At 41.5% G+C, this 22,305-nt stretch overlaps 1 protein-coding gene and 1 pseudogene across 5 annotated transcripts in view; one reads left to right on the top strand and one right to left on the bottom strand.

The window, feature by feature from the left end:
• Nucleotides 1-10,652, top strand: part of LOC309842490 (etoposide-induced protein 2.4 homolog) — a 34,742-nt pseudogene extending 24,090 nt beyond the window's left edge. The window contains exon 5 of the transcript in view: nucleotides 9,909-10,652. The product of the transcript in view is annotated as an etoposide-induced protein 2.4 homolog (transcript). The remainder of the gene's footprint in view (nucleotides 1-9,908) is intronic.
• TGFBR3 (transforming growth factor beta receptor 3) overlaps nucleotides 1-22,305 on the bottom strand; it is a 197,481-nt gene that overhangs the window by 139,182 nt on the left and 35,994 nt on the right. The window contains exon 3 of one of the 4 annotated variants that reach the window (XM_082688679.1): nucleotides 5,711-5,782. The exons of 2 other annotated variants lie outside the window; for them this stretch is intronic. The gene's annotated coding sequence lies outside the window, so the exon portion shown is untranslated. Of the gene's footprint in view, nucleotides 1-5,710; nucleotides 5,885-22,305 lie in introns of all 4 variants that reach the window. One more of the 4 variants, XM_082688680.1, reaches the window with a different exon arrangement.

Raw genomic sequence — 22,305 nt, forward strand, 5'->3', positions numbered from 1 at the left:
GGCTCAGTGGGTTAAAGCCTCTGCCTTCAGCTCGGGTCATGATCCAAAAGTCCTGGGATCGAGCCCTGCATCAGGCTCTCTGCTCAACAGGGAGCCTGCTTCCTCCTCTCTCTCTGTCTGCCTCTCTGCCTATTTGTGATCTCTGTCAAATAAATGAATAAAATCTTTAAAAGAAGTGTATACATTATATATAAAATCCAGTAAAATATATGTACCATTAAAATATATGCATTTTAGTCCTGTAAATTTTACTTCAATAAAGGAAATTGGTTTTATTTTAAAATTGTTATTTATTTATGGGAGAGAGAGAGAAAGAGAGCAGGCACGTACATGCACCTGTGAGCAGGGGTGAGGGGCAGAGGGGGAGGCAGAGGGAGAGGAAAGAATCCCAAGCAAACTGCAGAGTGCAGAGCCCAATGAGGGGCTTGACCTCACATCCCCCGAGATCATGACCTGAGCAGAAACCAAGAGTCAGATGCTCAACTGACAGAGCCACCCAGGCACCCTTCAATAAAGCTAATTTAATATATATATATATATATATATATATATAGGGGCGCCTGGGTGGCTCAGTGGGATAGTCTCTGCCTTTGGCTCCGGTCATGATCCCAGGGTCCTGGGATGGAGCCCCACATCGGGCTCTCTGCTCAGCAGGGAGTCTGCTTCCTCCCTCTCTCTCTCTCTGCCTGCCTTTCTGCCTACTTGTGACCTCTGTCAAACAAATAAATAAAATCTTTTTAAAAAAATAAAGAAAAAATAAAAGAAAAAAATATATAGCACAGTGTTTAGGAACATAGACTCTGGAACCAAATGCCTGCTCTATGACTAGCTGGCTATGTTAAGAGTTAACCAGTGTTATCATTATTATTATTAGCATTAGCATTTCTATTCATATTTCAGGCAGAGGGAAGAACACAAGCAAAGGTCTAGAAGTAACAAACAGCATGGCGGTGTAGAGACTACAAAACAATTTAGTGGTGTGGAACATAAATTAAGAGGAAAAACATGAAGGGGATGAAATCAGAGAGGTAGAAAGGCTCAAGGTTACTAATAGAGAGCTTCTGACACAACCAATCGAATGTTTTCGTTTGTTTTGTTTTTTTAAACTGATGAACATATAAGGAGATACCCCTTGAGACCCACCAGAATAGCTATTATCAAAAAGACAAATAATAACAAGGGCTGGCAAGAATGTGGAAAAACTAGGCTGGGAATGTAACGTGTAACCACCGAGGAAAATAGTTCGGCAGTTCCTCAAAAGGATAGACACAGAGCTCCCATTTGAGCCAGCTACTGCACACCAAGGTACACATATACCCAAGACAAATAAAAACATATGCCCACATAAACACTTGTACATGAATGGTCTTAGCAGCATTATTTGTAATAGCCTCAAACTAGAAACAACACACATGTTCATCAACTGATGATGGATCAATAAGATGTGGTCTACACATACACTGTAATACCATTTAGCCATAAGAAAGAGTGAAATACTACTGTAGGCTACAATATGGATGGTCCCTAAAAACACTATGCTAAGTAAAAGAAGTCAGACATAGGATTGCACTGCATTGACATAGGATGTCCAGAATAAGCAAATCCACAGAAACAGAAAGTAGATTAGTGGTTGTCAGGGGCTAGAAGAAGGGGATAGTAGGGAGTGGCAGCGAATGGGTATGGAATCTCTTTGGGGAGTGATGAAAATGTTCTAAAACTGACTGTGGTAGTGGCTGAACAACTCTGTGAATGAACATACTAAAAAACTAGTGAGTTGTAACCAGTCACTTTCTTTTTTTTTTTTTTTTAAGATTTTATTTATTTATTTGACAGAGAGTAATCACAAGTAGATGGATAGGCAGGCAGAGAGAGAGAGAGAGGGAAGCAGGCTCCCTGCCCCGCTGAGCAGAGAGCCCGATGTGGGACTCGATCCCAGGACCCTGAGATCATGACCTGAGCCGAAGGCAGCGGCTTAACCCACTGAGCCACCCAGGCGCCCGTAACCAGTCACTTTCAATAGGTGAATTATATCTCACAGTTGTTATAAAATATTTAATGAATAAGATATCCAAGGTCCACTTACTTCAAGGAATGTTTGATAAAAGTTAAAACACAAAAAATTTGAAACATCTCCTTTCATTCAATTTGTTCAAATCCCGTTATGTGCCAGCTATAGTGGCCACAAATATCGAGTGAGACAGTACCTTAGCCTTAAGAAGCTCTATCCTAGAAATGGGAAGAGAGGCAGGTATATAGGGTAGCACGCTAGAGGGTACCACAGAATGCTGTCTAGGAACTGAGGGAACACAAACAAGGGCAAGGACCTCCTCTCCATTACTTTGCCTTTGACCTCTTACTCTTACACGGTACCACTAGATGTGCATTTCTTCTACTGGAAGTCTGCTCACAAAAATTTTGGCTGGAGACCCCTATAGTAAGCAATGTGAGTGATTCTCTAGCTGATCAGTCTAAGCCAGTCATGGCAACTCCATTACTCATTGCCAGTGACTGGTTCAAGGACAGATGGCGCTATATCAGTTCAGCCAGTGAACGCAGAGAGAGATATGCTGGGGGTCTGGGGAAAGAGGCGCTCTCTCTCTTAAAAAAACCAAAGGCAGCAAGCATCACATCACTCTTCCTTGGATCATGAACAAAACCTTGATACCTACTGAGCTCTTCTTAAAACCACCAGGAAACCTGTCTTCAGTTAAGATAACCCTATGAAAAGACAGAACCACCTAAGAATTGAATGCAATTAGTCCAATTTCCATTTTCTCCTGTCCTGCATTAACTAAAAAAGCTTCTAATGATGTCACCTAATGTTTTCTCTTCCCTCATGGGTCAGGAAGCACTTACAGAGCATAGGTTAGAGGCTACATCTCTTTGAGTCTAGCACATGGTCAACCATCACAAGTTATGTATTTCAAAAGAGCAGAAGACAATGAACAGAGTTACACTTCACCCTAAATATTTTAAAAAGCAGAGTTTAACAGAAAAAAATTTACCTGATTAAAGGTTTCCCTATTAAAACTTATACAGTTCCCTTCACTGCCTCAAGCAAGGACTTCGTGTTATAGAGGGAAGGCTCATGTTCCTTCCCCTCCACCACTTCCTGTGGTGCGATGTGGAAAAGGTCCTGAGCTTCCAGGGAAGGTGAGCAGATAGGGGTAGGGACCCTGTAAGTGTGATGTAAAATGCCAGGCAAAGGGCTAGCACTGGAGGCTAAGCATCATAGCAACAATCACAACAACAGAACCAGTGGGGTGTGTATAGACTGGCGTTTACAACATGGAATGGTACTGGCTTCTATTCTCAGCATGTGTCACTGACTTACTGACAAGACAGTTAAACATAAAAAGGGTCCATTATCAGTGGTAACTGGGACAAAGTCCCTGGGCTAGAAAGAACAAGAAAACTCCAGCAGTAGTCCCCAAACCTCCTAAGTCTCAATAGTTTCAATCTCCTCCTCCAAACCTTTTCTAAAACTGCTCTTACCAAAATAAACTAATTTAAGTTGACTTCCACTTCCTTTCCCTGATGTGAAAGCATGGAAGAATGAGCAGGAAGAGACACAAAAGGTCCCGATTATCCACCCCTTCTTAAGGCTCCTTTGTATGCCTGCTGCATAAGGTCATTCATTAACTAAGAATAAGTCACTGGTTTGTGATAACACAGTTCCTGGCACATAGTAGGCACTTGATAAATGTCTACTAATCGACTGCAGCAAACTAGAAGCAAGCATGTGAGTGCTGGACAGAGAGGAAGAAAGCCTTGACTCAAACAGGTTCACTTTTTAGCCAACCTGCTAAAAACAATAATAGAGCACATCATCAAAAAGCTGAAAAGAGCTGGTTTTGCAGCTAAGGCTGCTGTTACTCACTGCTCCCTGAATGAATAAATCTATTCAGTTTCTCTGACCCGGGTCCAGAATACAAGTGAGTTACAGCCAGTGCAGACACTGGCTCCCAGCGAAGTTGCTATTAACCTCCCTGGCTAGCTGTAAATAGATAATAGAGAAACCTGCTCAGCTCCAGACTGTCCAGACATCACTCTGGTTAATGGCTTCACCTAGTTCAGGGCACTGGCTTTTCAGATCACCCTGAGGTCTGCCCTCCAAAGCCTGTGACAAAGCCAGCACAGAACATACTCCAACTTCTTCCCTTCCCTTGTCCAGAGAACTTGAATGTCATGATAGCTACAAAATAAACCCGGAAAAGTGGGGTTGATTACAATTACACAGAGGAGAGCATGGGATTTGCTTATACCTATACTCATGCCCATGATGAACCCTCAGATATGACCAATCAACCCCAACAATATTTTAGCTTCATTAACTGGCCAGAGGAAAAAGAGCCTGCCACGTGGCAAACTCACATTTCCCACAGAGATCTCCGGCAAGATAGGGCAGAAACATCACAGTCAGAGCCCAGAGTACACATGTTCAGTACCCAAACAAATGGAAACCGACAGGATACTTGTGGTTATAATTTAACTTAAATCCTCAGATAAAGGAAGACCACTACTGATTTGGTTTGGTTTATCAATAGGAGAGTTCCTAAGAAATTATCATGAGCCAACAGTGGCAGCCACCCCAGTTACCGCAAAGACCTGAGTGTTGAAGGAGGACCAAGTCCACTTAGCTTTACTTCCTTCCCTGCAGCGAAGGGTCCCTTGGCATGGGTCACCTTCATGAGGGGCACCAGCTGTTCAAACCCCAGGATTTAGAGAGGGAAGTTAAGGAGTAAAGTGTTGCTGGGATAGAGCCACAGGCCTGAATCCCTCTAGGAAGGGACTCTGGTTTAAGCCCACATTCTTCTCACTGTGCTCATAAGCAGCAGCACCCCCCCCCAAACCCACTCCCCTTTTATCCCAATTCCTTGACATCTATCAGATCAAGACCAGGTGGCAGACCTCAAGTCCTTCTCAATGCACCAAATGGCTATTTTAAGTCTTTTTTTTTTTTTTTTTTTTAATTAAGCTCTATACCCAATGTGGGGCTTGAACTCATGACCCTGAGATCAGTCACATGCTCTTACAGACTGAGCCAGCTAAGCACTCCGTGAATGGATATTTTACAGTGACAAGGTACAGTTCAGGGAAGGGAGCTCTGGGATGGCTTCGGAAGACCTGTGGAGTTGCCCCAGCTCTGCCAAACTAGCCAAGCGAATTTATCCTTGGCTTACACACCTATAAAAGAGGGCAGTGTGGTCTGATAATTTTTAAGGGTCCTTCCAGCTCTCAACTCTTGGAACTTTCAATGTAGGCTATAGTTTCATCTATCTACACCCCAGTGGAATATCCCAGTGAGCATCTAAATGAGGCTGAAAGACACAGATGCTGGAAGGGTCTAGCCATGGAATCATAAAACCTAAGAATGCTAGAAGCACCCAGAACATAGCAGTCCCCTCAAATGAAGCTCTGGGTTTCACAGTGTGCTCAAAGATCTCTATGGCTCACCATTTCCCATGGGGAGTACTCGGACCATCACTGTGAAAGCAAGGACTCAAAAAGGACAAACTCCAAACTCAATTTATTCCAGACAAGAGTCTATTCTAAAGGTGCAGACCCAAAAATAGCTTTACAGTTTACAAAAAAGTAGGACCTAAAATAAGATTTTCAAAAAGTCAGATCCTTGGTACTTAACTTCCTTCCAAACCCACAGCTAGAGGCCAGCCCTGTGCAACGCAAGGGTAGATTCAAAAAAAATTACCTGTTCAAGTACCAGGGTATTTGCCTCCTTCTTTCTCTGGCATAACCAGGATAAGCTCATCCTAGCACGGTTCTGTTTGGTAAAAGAGGGTATCAGGCAATTAGGCCATGGTGCATGTCTCCCAAGGGCAGAACACTTCCCCAGCTACTTTTGTTTGGTATGTCTTTGTTTTGGCTTAGCCCTGGCAATCTGGCAGGCAATGTATTTCCAGGGGGAGCTCTGTCCATGGTGTGAATGCCCCGGCCTTGAGGTCCTTGTTCATTTTCATAAACAGAGCCCAGTTGCCACAGTGACTGGTGCTAGGAGCAGCTGCTAAATAGCAGAGGTCACCCAGAGCTTTCTTTGGGTTCTACAGTCTGGGCTATGTGTTCCTATGCCTCTGTGAACAGTGGGTCAACAGGAGCTGCAATCACACCGGCCAGGACTTCACACAGGAGCCTGGGCACTGAAGAGGAATGTGGTTTGAGATGGGGCCTGGACCCACATGACACAACTCTGCCAGAGGGCAGAGAGAGAGTAAAGGGCATAGGAGTGGCAACTTCCTGCCTGGGGGTTCCACAGTCCCAAGAGGGTGGGAGGGGGCAGGGCCAGAGTTCAGTGCAACAGGAAGGACCTTGGAAAAGTGAACACGGAGCTGGGCCTGTGATGCTTCTGAAATCGTGTACGCCATCGGGTGCTTTTTCCCTTCTCTGTGAAGGTGTGACATGGTTCTCCCCACCTCCACAGCAGGAAACCCCAAACCCCACTTGACATGCACAGGTTAAAAAACAAAAACAAAACAAAACAAAAAAAAAAACACAACACTTCTGGACTGGAGTCCCAGAGGTCTTTCTAAATTAGAAACTATCCCTCTTGTGTTTCCATCTTCCCAAGGCAATCCCGCCCAAAGGCCACAAGATCCGCTTGACCAGTAATACAACTAGGGCAGGTGTGAAACACAACCGTGTCTGAAAACATGTATACCCCTGGTCCCTCTCTTTGTTGTCCACGTGCTAAGATTAGAAACAGTTGTTTTTCCACTCTACGAAGTAGAGCTTCTGTCCTCAAGGTAGATGCTTTCAGATAAAAACATAAGAACAGCTACAAAATAGAGATTATAAGGCAGGTTCTCTTGGCTCTTTACAAAACCAGGTTATCTTGGCTGGGGCCAAGGAAGCCATAGAACAGAACTAAACATAAACCTCACTTAACATCTTTCAGACCCATCCCCATGTTAACATGGAAGTCATAAACATTCTTTGGTCCCAGTGCCAGTTCCAGAGATGGTGATCTTTAAAATGTAAACAGAATGAAGGCTTATCTCTCTCAAAAACATATGCTTCTGTCTTTACCAACCATGAGCCAATCAGACCACAAAAAGGAGAGGAAAACAGGAACAAAGTTTTCTAACTTATCAGTGTAAGTCAACGGTAAACCTGAAAACTTAGATCCCTCGTGCTTTCCAAACAAGACCCAAATGTTTCACACGTAAGATGTTTCTGTGTTATTCCCACCACTTAGTTCATTACAGGCCAGAAGAAACCTAAATAGTTAGGAACTTTGTCCTTGGGCAAATACTTCAATATTTAGACTTCAAAGACTCCATATTAACCTCTGTTTACACAAAGTAATGTTTTCCTTTGCCTGCTCAACATCAAAATGCTTCGTAATTAATTACCTCTATTTTTAAAAACCCCAAATACTGTTAAATATAATGGCCAATATACGAGGGGGGGGGGGGGGAGAAAGCACGTTCAAAATCTCCTCCAATCTCTGAAACACAAAATGATAATTAAGACATCCATGGAATTTGATTGATGTAGATAATTATTAAAAAAACAAAAACAAAAACAACTTTCCCCCTGGGGCGCCTGGGTAGCACAGTCGATTAAGAGTTACAGGCTTGGTTTCAGCCCAGGTTGTGGTCTCAGGGTTGCGATCTCATGGTCATGAGTTCAAGCCCCACATCCGTTAAAATGCTCTCTGATCCTCTTTGCTGCATATGCTTTCTCCCTCTCTCAAATAAATAAATCTAGAACCAAATAAAAACATTCCCCTCAAAATTACAATTTTTATCTATTTTTTTCCATTTTGCCTATGAACATTGTGAATCTAAGAATGGAACAGTGTGAATCTAAGAATGGCACAGTTTTTTATTCTATTACATAGAAATTCAACAAAATTAAAATTCCGAGTAAAGGCACAGCTTTAGAAAATTCAAAGTTATTTCATTCTCTAGCTAGTTAGTACTTATACCTTCTTTTCTTTAGAGCATTCCTAGTTCATGATCAACGGAGCACCTCAGAAATCAACTCCACACCTCCCACAGGGAAGTGCAAATGGAAGCACAGCAAGTGGCTTAAATGGCACAGTATTTTATAAATACTGACGTCATCATGGAGACAATGATCAATATTCCTTGGAATTTGTATGGGGAAATTTCCAGTTTCTTTAAAAGCCTTTTTCCACTCTATTACCCTCAAAATATCCACATTTGGCAGTAATATTAATATCATCTATGGAGTATTTACTATGTGCCAGGCTTTCTTCTAAGCATTTTACTTCTTTGTAAATTTTATAATATATAGTAGATAAAGTATATCTCAAAACCTTGAGATATACTATTGCCTTCACTCTGCAGCTGAAAACACTGAAATGGAATGATGTTAAGTAACTCACTCAAAGTCATGAAGTTATTGACTTACTGAGTCAAGTGATTAAGCCAAGGCCAGCCCTGGATGGAGTTGGGGGGAGGGTGGAGAGAGGGAGAGTGTGCAGGGAGGGTGGTACCTGGACTAGAAGGCAGGAACCAGCATTCTGGTTCCAAAATCAAAAGGTGTTCCTTCCCGGAGAAAATACTGACCCAAGATAACTCAAGGAGTATGTCAATGATTTCTGACCTAAATACATGTCCTCTCTCTATAGAAAATGGAGCTACTGGCACCTTAAAAAGAGATACAAACACCAAAGAAAAAATGAAGCTTAGATTTTCTTAATTAATTGTGCAACGTTCTCAGCTAATGTCATTTTAATTTTACATATATCTTCTACAACCTAAAATAGTCTTTGCACATTACCTAAGAACAAATTTTAAAAGCCTTCAGAAAAGGGAACTATTTGGACTTTCTATGTTAAATTTTTGCTACATTTTTCTCCTACACTGTAATGTTTTGATGGCTTTTTACAATTCGTATTTCTGGCCAACTTGTTTCATTAGCACTCAAAGTAGAATTAAGCTCATATAACATCACTGGGGTTATAGTGTGAAGCTGCTATCCAGCAGAGCTGATTTAAACACCCAATTCTGACAGCATGGTATACCTCTGCCTTTGATAAAATTAGAAACCTTTCCTTCCTTTCTAGAAAATCTTCACATATCTGAATGTATCTGAAAGTTGCAAATAATCATAAATTATTATAAATATTTTTTTCCTGAGATCTCATTTCCTATCCTGACGGGTTCTCCTTCAGCTCAGGCACCAAGAATGGGCCATGACATACAAATGAAAGCGAGAGTGGCCCAGCGTGGCCTGGGTATGCCCAGGGTGGATGCAGTAGCCTGGGCCCTGGGAATGCCCCATCGGGAGTTGGCAGCTGAGCATGGAACAGCCAAGAAGAGCAGAGCCAGCTGGTGGGCGAGGGGCAAGGCAGGTCAGAGACAGGTGGATGGGGCGGCCAGAAGGACCAGAACAGACCGGTCCTTCATGATGAAAGATTTCAAGATGCTTCTCTGTCTTCCATGTAGTTGGTAGTATGGGTGGTGAAGAAATGGCTGAGAGTGTCAAAACTTCTCTCTAGGACCTTACCAGGGGGAATCAAAGACTCCATTTGGGGAATCTGTACCATCTCAAAGCTCGATGCTCAGATTCAGCACAAGATAGAGGAGAAGCGTGGAAGAAGTGCAGGCAATGTCCCACACCCAGGAGAACCCAGAGTACAGAAAGGAAGCAAGAGAGTGAGCTATGGGGGCGCCTGGGTGGCTCAGTTGTTAAGCATCTGCCTTCAGCTCAGGTCATGATCCCAAAGTCCTGGGATCAAGCCCCGCACTGGGCTCCCTGCTCAGCAGGAAGCCTGCTTCTTCCTCTTCCACTTCAGCCCTTATGTTCCCTCTCTCACTGTCTGTCTGTCAATTAAATAAATAAAATCTTAAAAAAAAAAAATCTCAGGGGAAAAAAAAAAAAGAGAGAGAGAGAGAAAGTGAGCTACATATCATCAGTAGAAGTCTCCTCTTGTTTTATCAAGTGTTTTTTCCTGTACTACAGTCGGTAACAGACCAAATTACTGGTGATCCATCACAACATGGAGATGTTTGGTCGTGGCTGGAATTCTTCCTTACCTCAGTTTTCAGTGCTCACTGGGTGTTCCCTCTGTGCCTAGCAAAGCCGTAAATACCATTTCAAGACAGCTGATGTGGAATTTGAGGCACCGGGGAGGAAGCCTCACCCATTCCCCAGTGTCAGCAAGTAACTGCTGACATGCTCTTCAACCTTTCGCTGAAAGCTCTTTCCCTCATCCAGGGCATGTGTGTGAGTCTCCTTCCCATCTGCCTCGTGCGTCAGCTGGTTAGTTCTCTGGGTATGTCCCTCCCTCCTCGCTGGACTGCTGTGAGTATTGTTGGTCCGGTAAAGGAACTGAAATGCACCAGTGACTGTTAAACACAGAAAGCGATTGGCCTTACTACTTTGGATTTGGTTTGCCCATGGCTTTCCTCACAGCAATGCAGTCCTGATACATTACCGGTGGTGGCATTACCAGTGCCAATGAGTCAAAGACCGCTGGCAAAGTATACCCTTTCCAGGGACGTCTCTTCTCCAGGGTGGTTTTCTTAAGCAACCGACTCTTCTGCACGACAGTCTATCTGCAGTCTGTCCTGAGTAGCTCAGCCTCTGCAGAGAAATTCCCTTGGCTGTATCCGCCTCCCACCAGGCCACTGAGTCACCTGCCATGCAGAAGGGATGGGTAGGACTGGAAGGAACCTGTAGGAGTTCTTTTCCTTGTCCCCTTCTCCACCAGGGAAAGCAGAGGGACCCCCTGCCTGTTCCCTTCTCTCTGAGGAACTAGGATTTCTGTCTCTGGTGCACATAAAGCAGAATCTTCCTGACACCAGTTATGAATGGACCACAGGTTTCTCTGCAGGTCTTTCCTCGCATTTGCCAGCCCCCATGCCTGGACTGATGTGAATACTTTTTTTCTCCCTGTGCCATTTACCCTCCTAGCTCCTGGTCCTGCTTTTTGCCACCCTTGGATGAATGGATTTTAAAATTCTGGCTGCTATATTTTATGGACCTGTTATTTTTGGTATTTTTCTGTGAAGGACATATATTGGATATGGGAGGTAAAGGCGTACCTATCTCATTTGCTCCTGATCACTCCCTTTATAGCCATCACGGTTTATTGTTTCTTGTAACTCAGGTTAGATTTTCATCTCTTTGGCTCTACTATAAAAAAAAACAAGCCTAAAGAATGGGACAGAAGGAACGACCTCACAGCTGGACCTGCTGAGTTTGGGAGAGTGATTTTCTTTCTTCCCCTTATAGGGGAAAAAACTTTTTTCACTGGTACATTTAAAGATTCCCAGCTATAGGGAGGTAAAAGTTTTGGACAAGTGCCCCTACAGCACTGAACGCTCAGAGAACCTGAACTTGGAATTCTGAAGGTCTGAAGTGTACTGCTGGCCACTGCAGGGTTGTCTGGTATTTCAAAGGAATACTGGGTGCTGCAAATAGTAATGGAAGGAATAAACCTATTAAACTCATGAAGCCTGTGATTGGTTGGTGTTCTCCTGTCATTTCACAGAGACGAAATATGGGGAGGGGGCAGATGTCAAAACACTTGTCCAATTTTAAAATGTCACAATTAGGGGCACCTGGGTGGCTAAGATGGTTAAGCATCTGCCTCAGCTTGGGTCATGATCCCCGTCCTAGGACTGAGCCCCATGTTGGGCTCCCAGCTCAGTGGGGAGCTTCTCCCTCTCCCTCTGCTTCTCCCCCTGCTTATGCTCTCTCTCTCTCAAATGAATGGATAAAATTAAAAAAAAAAAAAAAAACAGTCACAAACATGAGCTGGTTAAAGTGAAAGTGACATTAACATTTCCCTGCACTAAACTGAAAACACATTCACATTTGAATGTTTAATTGTTAATTCTATCACTTGAATACTGAGCGCTTACATTTCCCAAGTTCTTACAGCTGTAAGATACAGCAGTGAACAAGGTGAGCAGCCTTTACTTTCATGGAGCTTCCATTTGGGCAATTAAAAGAATATGGCAGGGACGCCTGGGTGGCTCAGTTGGTTAAGAGCTGCCTTCGGCTCAGGTCATGATCCCGGCGTCCTGGGATCGAGTCCCACATCGGGCTCCTTGCTCGGCAGGGAGCCTGCTTCTCCCTCTGCCTCTGCCTGCCATTCTGTCTGCCTGTGCTTGCTCTCTCCCCCCTCCCCTCTCTGATAAATAAATAAAATCTTAAAAAAAAAAAAAAAAAAGAATATGGCAGATAAAACTTTGAGACACAAAGCTCCTCTTCAGGAAAGGACATATGCAATGATGCATGGGATGGGGGGGTTGGCGGTATTCTGCAGAGTGAGGTCCAGAGACCCAGGCACTGCCTTTCCCCTCCCGCTCACTGCCCCACCAAGGCTCCACGGAACAAATTCCTCTGCCAAATGTGCACCCAACTAGCTCAAAGCAGCTCCATCTACAAATAAAAGCCCTACTTCTTTTATGAAGAGGGAGCAAAGTCCTTTAAGTCCCATTGATACACCATTCATTCTGGTCACTTTTAGACAACCCTTAATTATCAAGAATTCTTTTGCCTCCCTGTCTCCATTCAGGTGGGTTATTTGTTAACCAAATTCCACGCAGCTCTACAGGGCAGAACTAGGGGCTGGGAGTGGAGGTTTACAGCCTGGTGGATTGCACAACACAAAGAAGAATTTCCCAAGGGTTAGGGATATTTTAAATTCAAATAAAGGCTAGAGGTTCAGTCAACAGGATATTAGACAGGTGATTTATGTACGAGGCTGAACTGAACCAGGTAATCTCTAAGGATCCTTAAAATACCAACATACCACAAATCTAGAGCTCCAGTAGTAAGCCTTATGAATGTAAAATCGACCCAGATGTAACCTATCCTAAAACATTACTTGAGGATAACGTTACTAATGAGATACAAACTCAGATGTCATGAAGAAATAACCAACCTAAAATATACCACATGTTAACCGAGCAATAATTTTAATAGCACACCAATACTCATAGCTATGGCTCAGCAGAGCTTAGCAAGTGCCTGGCGGGGTTTGAGCATATGAAGCATCATATCTCATTAAATCTGGAAAACAGTATAGTGAGATGGAGGCTCTTACTCTATTAGCTCCACTTTACAGATGTGGATGCTGAAGCAAAGAGAGGTAACAAGGCTATTTATTGGCAGACCTGGGATTAGCACCAGGCAGCTGGCTCTCACGCCTGTGCTCTGAAGCACTATGCTCTCTCTTAAGCTGTCTTATTGGGAGCTGGAGAGCATTTTCCTCTTCGACTGGGTTACATAAAGATTCTGAAATAGTTAACTATTTAAAGGAAACTTTGAAATGTGATGCATGAAGCTTTTCTGATGTCAGATAATCATAAATTTCTTTTCTAGATATACTACATACTGAATTTGCTGTATTTTACCAAACTGTAGAAGTACTCAGAAAGTTAGGTCAGCTTCCAAATCTTATTTCCAAGTAGTAGCTTAAACACTGGAGGAATCTGGCTCAGAATCAATTACAAAATTTTCCTATGACAGTATAACAAACACACACTACATTAGATATTTATATTTCTGCTAAGTATCAGAGATGCCCAAATTGGTGATTATGACAGAGCTGGCCCTCAACTGTGGCAGTTTCCATTACAAAACCCACATTACAGGAATTCAGGATCCTGTTTAAAAATTGATTGAGACTGATACTTAATAGGACAATATATTCCTGGCTTCCCCGTCCCTTTTGCTTCTTCATCTTTAAAAACTTGGGGGGGGGGGATGGGGAGGCTGGGTGATGGACACTGGGGAGGGTATGTGCTATGGTGAGTGCTGTGAACTGTGTTAAGACTGATGATTCACGGACCTGTACCCCTGAAACAGATAATACGTTACATGTTATTAAGAAACAACAACAACAACAACAAAACAACAACAAAAAAACTACAGCCATCAAGTCTCCTCCATTTAAACTGAAAAAGGAAAATGTTAGTTCCAAAGTTTGGAATTCTTAATACATTCCAGCTGCCCCCCCTTTTTTTAAGTCTACATTTGTAAATATTAAAAATGTCTAAGGAGTCTTAATCAAGTCTTTTTAAAAAGTACTAAAATAACTTCATTAAGATTTTAAATATATAAAGGATATTACATCCTAAGCCTGCTTCAGGATAGATCTCAGGCATATATGAAGAACCCATAACAAAGGAAAATGACTTACCTAAGTATAAATCTCCACACAAAAGTTTACATGTACATATACAGAACATTATATCACAAAAATTCTAGGAAATCACACACTTTTTAACTTGTGATACACATAAACTGACTCCCCAAAATATTCAGCAATAATTAAAAATCTTACCCTTACTCAGTATAGTAAAAACCAATTAAGATCTAAAACGACAATTTTCTGAAGGGGACACTGATGAAGTCATTTTACAGGCCTAAAAAGTCAGAATGGGACTCTCAAATCCCTGCCTCACATATATTACTATATCCCATCCTCTTGATAGGATCCTTTTCATCATTAACTTTGTAAATACTGCTCTCTAGAAATAACGTGAAATGCTCCACTACAATGCCCATGCTGCCAAGATGACATCTTTGAGAGCAACAGTGATGGGGAATCATAAAATTTGGAAGCTGAAAGAAATCTGAAGATCCTCAGGCTTATCTCTCTTAACTGCCAGGTGAAAAAAAAAAAAAAAAAACAGATAAAGAGGTATTGAGTGAGCTCCCCAGGGCCAAGACTTCTAGGTGAAATCCTTCACTGAAACTTCATTTCGGCCACAAGACAAGATTCGCCCCCTCCATGTGCTAAAATGGCTCTTCATTTACTTAGCAAGCAGCAATTCTGAAAGGTTTTGGTCTTATGTTCTTTTTATGCTTTAAAATTACTGAGGACTCCAAAGAGATTTTGTTGGTATGAGTTTTATCTATCAACATTTAGCACAACAGAAATGAAAGCTGAGAAAATTTTTAAAATATTTAATTCGTTTAAAACCAAAAATAAACCCACAGCATGCTAATGCAAATATTACCTCTTATGAAAAATAACTATTTTTGAAATATAACAATTTGGTGAGAACAGCAGCATTATTTTACATTTTTGCAAACTCTTTAACATCTAGCTTAACAGAAGACAGCTGCATTTTCAGATCTATTTCTGCATTCAATTTATTGTGATATATTGTTCTGGTTGAAGGATATGAAGAACTCTGGCCTCACACAGACATGTAATTGCAAAGGAGAAGCAAATCTTAACAGTCTTTTCATATACTTGTGGCTAGCTATTTCTTCTTTGATATTTTACCTAAACTCATTAAGTAGTCATCACTTAAAGGTTATTTGTGATGTGCAATCTGAATTGCATAATAAACTTTCCATACGTTGTTACATTAAAATCCATTGCTCTCAAAATACTGAGTACTTACAAAGGTAAAACTAATAACCTTACAGCAGAGAATTCTGGCAGGTACCACTTTAGCCAAGTGATAAAGGCCAACATCACCAGTAGTAAGACATATCAACTTAATGTAACCTCGATCTGACACCCTGAGAAGGGCAAATTACCTGTATGTGCCCTTCCCAACAATGCATAATCTCAATCATGAGAGACTATCAGATCAACTCAAACCAAGGAACATTTTCCGAAACAACTGGCCACTCTTCAATAGTGTCAAAGTCACTGGAAGACCGAGAGCTGTCACAGACTAGAGGAAACCAAGGACACAGGACAAGTAAATGCAATGTGAGATTGAGTTGGGTCCTGGAATAGAAAAAGAGCATTAGGGGAAAAATTGGTGAAGTCCTAATAAATTCTATTAATAATTAAAATTCTATTAACAATAATACAGTTAATAATACTGTACCAATAATACTGTACCAAGATTAATACTGTACCAATAACAGTTCTATGCGTATGTGTTACTATAAGGTGAAGCTGAGTAAAGGATATGGGAACTCTTTGTATCATTTATGTAAGTCTTCCGTAAGTCCAAAATTATCTAAAAATAAAAATTTTTTAAGATCAACCGCTTTATCCTGCACTATCAAGATGTGAGATCTTTTATTACCCTCACATGATTCTGTAACATCATGTATTGGCCATCTGGAAAAATCACGGTTCACTGAGTTATGCAAATATGCCAGATATTGACATATTTCTTATATGATATCAAAAAAATCACATTTCTTCATATTTCCATTGATCTCATCAAAAAAGTATTTAACTATTCAGAAACTGCTATGGCCATGGGGATGAATATAAGTTTTCCAAAACTTTTATTTTTGCTTGAAAAATAAAATCCTTCATTGGCAACTAATATTGTAAACTGTTTTCTTTGAAATCACAGGATCACTTTGTTCATTTTCGAAAAATGCCTGCCAAGTATCAAAGGCTAGATAACCATCGCTGGTCAGTTGTCCTTTCAAGTAAAATGGTATTCCATGAAAAAAGACCAGTTCAGCTCACAATTCAAACAACTGCGCAAGTGTTTCCTCAGAATGGCCATGGCGCTCTGGAATGTAGAAGAGCTACTCGCCTACTTCCCATTTCATCATAGAGGATGTGAAAAAGACATGTATTTGAGGGTTTTTAACTTCTTGGAAAGAACTTTTTTTTTTTTTAAGATTTTATTTATTTATTTGACAGAGAGATCACAAGTAGGCAGAGAGAGAGAGGAGGAAGCAGGCTCCCTGCTGAGCAGAGAACCTGATATGGGTCTGGGTCTCAGGACCCTGAGATCATGACCTGAGCTGAAGGCAGAAGCTTTAACCCACTGAGCCACCCAGGTGCCCCTTGGCAGGAACATTCTTAACTGCAACTGGTGTGTGGCAGTGAGGCACTCACTACCTTGATCCCTATAAGGCACCAGCTGTTTTCTCCAATATTCCTTTTATGCCATCACTGCAATGTCAACCTAGTGCAAAAGACAACTCTGAATTACTACAACAATTCCGACCTCACCAACTCTTGAGAATGTCTCAGATCCATGACTACACTTTGAGAGCCACTGGTTTAAAGAGCTCCTGCATGAAATGTACCACCAGGACTTAAGCCAAGGTAAAAAGTACTAAAGAGTCTTATGCCTAAGCTTCATTGAATGTTTACCAAGAGGCAATAGCTTCTTGCTGTCAAAGACATTATCTAGTGACAGATCCAGTAGCTGTCTTCAAAACCACCACCACAGGTCACTCAGACATTGTCTTACCTAAGACATTGTCTTACCAGATGACCTCCTTACCTGGTCTCCACAGGTTAGTCCTTATCCCAATACCACTCCCTTCTCCCAAAATAAAATACATTAAGGTTCAGACTGATTACTTTAGCAAAGTTGCTTCTCTTTATTTTACTTTATGAGTGAGACAGGGTTATTATTAGTGATTTGTTCAAAAAACATTAAGTACCTACTATGTGCTAGGGATTGCTCAGTGGATGGTCCCTGCCCTCTCCCTGAGGGCATTTAAGCAGAGACAAAGTCCTCCACTTTAGAATTTTCACATATACTGAACAGCTACACCAGAGCTTCTGCAAACTAACTTACCTTTTGTGGAGCTTATATTTTATTGGGGCGGGGGGGTAAATAATAAACATAAGTAAATTATAAGCATGTTTTAAAGTGAAAAGTGCTACGAGGGGGGAAAAAAAAACAAAACAGCAAAATAAGAAGGGATGGACATACCAGAAGTTCAGAGGGATTACAATTTTAAGTAGGATCGTTAGGGATGGTTAGGGTGAGACTAAGCCCACAGGTACCACACAGATGAGGAAAATTACCATTAGGTAGTCTCACCCCATTGTTTCTGGGCTCTCCTCTCTCTCCCCAGCCCCAATCCTCTGTGCCACTACTACCTTTCTTAAGGATTCATGCCTATACTCCAACCTTCACCTAAAGGCCAAGTCACTTCCTCTAGATAAGCAAGGTCTTCTTCATCCTGGCTCCAGACTCAATCCTTAGGCTATTATGTTGCTCACTTCAAAGCCACCTAAGTCTTCAGCTTAGCCAACAGCAAATCTGCCAACTCCCAGAGAAATACCCTGACCTGCCTTATCTCTGTTGGGATTATACAGTTGAATAATGAACTCACTCTGCCCATCCTAGGTGTGTTCCAGCTCTTTCTTTTCCCCAAATATACAGGTTCTCTAAACAAGGTTTAACTCTGTAAAGACCTACTAGTGCCACAAACTGCTGGCTGCTTTACGTGCATTTCATTCTTCTGATAATCAACAGACTAAAAGTAATTAGCATTATTCCATAGATTAGGGAACAGAAGTTCTGAAAGTCATCACTTGGGACTCAAACCTCCAAAGCAAGAAAAAAAGAAAGTTTTTTTATTCACAACCTCCTCCCAACTTCATCACACACTGTGTAACACTTCAGTGCTCCCACTGTACTGCTTTAAGCAGAACATAAGGTAAATAAACTAGTCACTGTCAGAGTCTATCTTATCTGCAAAATTGTATTTCATGATCAGATCTGATTTTTGAACCAACTAATAAGACTTACAACTTAAAGGACTGGGTAAGTATGTTTACCATGCTAACATTTTCAAAGAACACTATTTTTAATAGTTTCCTTTAAAATAAACACAACCCGGGGTGCCTGGGTGGCTCAGTCAATTAAGCATCTGCCTTCGGCTCAGGTCATGATCCCAGGGTCCTGAAATCAAGCCCCATGTTGGGCTGTCTGCTCAGCAAGGAGCCAGCTTCTCCCTCTCCCTGCTCCTACTCTCTCTCCCATTATCTCTGTCTCTCTCTCACCTAAATTTAAAAATATATATATTAAAAAATAAATTAATTAATCAAATAAATAAACACAGCCCTCTGATTTATACGCATTATCTCATTTATAATCACCACAACAGTGTGGTAGATACTGCTGATATCTCTATTTTTGTATGTGAGGACACTGAGGCTTATACAGCCTGCAAAAAGCAAAACCTGGGCCTGAACCTGTGTCTGAATCCACAGCCTAAGGTCACAACTATGGTAAAATTTCTGTCAAGAATGAACACTGTGATGGAGAATCTTTTACTAAATTAAAGTATAACAGTCCAACAGATTCACTTTGGTAAAGGCCACAGGCATTCCTCACATTTGGAGCATAAAATCTCTACAAAATCCTAGTTACAAGTCTCAGATAAAGCTTCATCAGAGTGACTGCGCTCTAGCAAAAATATGCTGGGAAAACCCAAGGGCAGAGCAAAAGGCCACAAGATTTTCAGCCTCTGGATTCTGATATTGCCCCTAACTCTGACCTTTAGTCCAAAGGAATAAGGATGTCCATTTCACCTCAGTGAAGAGATGTTATGGCTATCCCCTGTTCAGGAACACCAGTTTGAGCCTTGAGTAAAGAACATATTTCTCGGGGCACCTGGGTAGCTCAGTCAGTTAAGCATCTACCTTCGGCTCAGGTCGTGATCTCAGCACCCTGGGATGGAGCTCAGCGTCCTTGGGCTCCCTGCTCGGCAGGGAGTCTCCTTCTCCCTCTCCTCTCTCTCTGCACCCCACCCCTGTTCATTCTCACTCTCTCAAATAAATAAATAAAATCTTTTTTTAAAAAGCCACATTTCTTAAGTACACACCAAACTCCTGAGTTCTACAATTTAGAACAAAGCCATCCAGGTCAGTAACTCACTTCAGCAGCAGCCCTAGTTATCTGTGCTTGAGCTCACTCACCAAATGGCCAGAGGAAGAATTAGTTTTCATCATTATTAATAAAGAGTAGTTTGAAGAAGACAGAATTATATCTCTAACAGAGGTTCTCAAACCGACTTCTAATGAAATAGTCAAGCATAATGAATACTGTTCACATCTGGACATACTATAGTCTTCAAAATAAACTACTGAAAACTACAAAAAGCAGTGCTGAAAGAAATTAAAGAAAACCTACAAAAACAGAAGGGTATACCATGTCCATGGATGCCAAAACATACATGACACTACAGATTCCGTGTATTTTTCATTCTATCAATGGCAAGCATAACACCTTCCTCTCCCACTCAAATATAAATAATCATGGTTACTTTAGGGTAACTTTGAATTTTGTTTTATCTCTTTACAGAAAATCACTCTTTAAGACAGCAATGTAACTATTAGTTGTAACATTATTCATGATATATTACAATTTATCTGGGAAATACGGGTTAGTCCTGACACTGTAGCACAATATTACTTTCTAAAATAAAAATGCAACAAGACTAAAAAAAAAAAAAAAAAGGGCAGGAAAAAAAAACCCATAGTCATTTATTCATTCAAAGGCTTTACTGCCAACTCTAAAAACGTCTTTCATGTTCTCTCACAGCTCTGAGATCTGCATTCCTATTAATACCATCAAGATGCCTGGGAGCCATTTGCAAAAAGGGTTAAAAGTCCGAAGTTGTTCCTCTAGGTTTGCTGGATGAGGACGAGGCAGGTTGCCCGAAGTCTTAGGACAGCCAGCCTCACACAGAGTAAACAGAGGCCACTGTGCTCTCAGGAATAAATTCCTCAACCAGAAACACAGTCTGCTGAGGGTTTCATGTAAGATTTTTCTGATAGATTCTAAGCTGAGTAGTAAACAGAAATAACAGATTTTGGGGGGCCTTCTTTGAATTCAGGAAGATCTGACAATATCATGAAACAGCCTAGTGCAGGCCTCTGAAATTTTTCATTAGAATTCTTTTCTCCTGAATCATGTTAATAAAGTACGATTTGGCCTGGGATTTGTACATAACTACTGACTCATAGGCTGCTTAGGCCCAGAAGGACGAGGAAAAAACACTGAGTCTGTCAGGAGGAGGCAGGGCCAGGCCCACGGACTGAAAGAGTTCTGGAGGGGTGTTTTCAAACCATGCTATATACTGCTTAGAAAACAGCTCCCTTATAGAATACTCAGTTGGCTCTGAGCTGTCTGACATATTCTTCTCTACTTTCATCTTCAACTGACTGCCCTGCTTGTAGTCACCAGCACTGGCACCTGGCCCAGAAAGCCTCAGATCTCTCTCATCTTGAAGGGACAGGGACTTCCATTACCTTTCTACAATTCAGTTGACTGAGCTAAGTCTAGATACTATTATTTTATAAGCTATGTCAAATGTAGCAAAATGCAAGCCTATTTTGTCCCTTCAAACATACAGCATATCCTGAACTTAAACTGGCATGCACCTGATTTCAAATTGAGATTTTTGAACACCATTTTCCAAATGCAGTAGCAGTTTGCTGCCCTGGGCCAGTCAAACAGAGAAAATGAGGAATCTGATTTGGTTTTTTTTTGGGGGGGGGGGGTGCGTGGCTGGGGTGCTACTTAAGGCCTGATCCTGGTGCCTTTGAAATTTAACACTAAAACCTAAACTATTTCATAACAAACTAGAAGAGGCTCTTGGGAAGTATTTATTTAGTTAATAAATTTTAAGTAATTGTGTTTCTCTCACAAAACAGAAAACAAAACTCCTAGAAGATGTTGAGTTCCCTAGTTCAGCAAGGTCTGTAAAAGCTCCATCGGCCAAGAGCCTGGAGCAGTAAACTGGGAATTCAGGGAACAATGTGGCCACAAGCACTTCTCCAAAAAGAAAAACAACTCCCCTCTTGGCCCAACTCCAAAAGGCAATTGAGCTGGGTAAGGTCCAGGTTAATCTCTGAACAGCCTCTCTGCCAACTTTCTCCTACACGCATTAGGTTTTTCAGCATGGGCTTTGCAAATAATCTAAAACAATTAATTAGTGCTTTTGAATTCACCCCGTACCATTAATGAACCACTGCCAGACAGCCTTTGATAGTGTATTTCCAGAGCTAATTAAATGTGGCAAAACAGAGGACACACACTTGCTGGGCATTTGACAGGGCCAGATTGTGAGACCTGAGCAGTGACAAGTGAAGCCATCCTTGCAGACAATCCTGGGGAGACAAAGGTGGGGGGAGAGGGGGGATGCTGGGGTCAGGCCCTCAGGGTCCCTTACAATATGCCAGACACTCCTCTCAAATTATATATTTATCAGGATATTGAAGTTCAGACAATTCATTCACTGTAAAGACTTTTTTTGTTGTTCTAATGAGAGAAAATTCTTAATTTGATATTTGAAAATTTGGTATTGCTTGCTTCTAGTCCCTACCTCCATACCTCCACCCACACCCCAAAGACTTGTGTTCTAGTTAAGAAAAAAAAATGTGCAATAGTTTTAAACACTAAATATTAAAATAAATCTCATCCCCAAATTCCCGTCTCTCAATCACAGAGTGCCCTCCCATAACCTCTATCATTTGGGCAATCTTTCCCTTTTTTTCACTATCTAATGCCACACAGAATTCCAGACTGCTCCACATGCATACAAGATAAACACATTTTTGGGAGGCTGAGAAAAAAGCTAGCAGGGGGCACGAAATAAAAATGTTGTTGC

The sequence above is a fragment of the Mustela nivalis genome, assembly GCF_964662115.1.
Source record: "Mustela nivalis genome assembly, chromosome: 10".
NCBI classification, from domain to species: Eukaryota; Metazoa; Chordata; class Mammalia; order Carnivora; family Mustelidae; genus Mustela; species Mustela nivalis.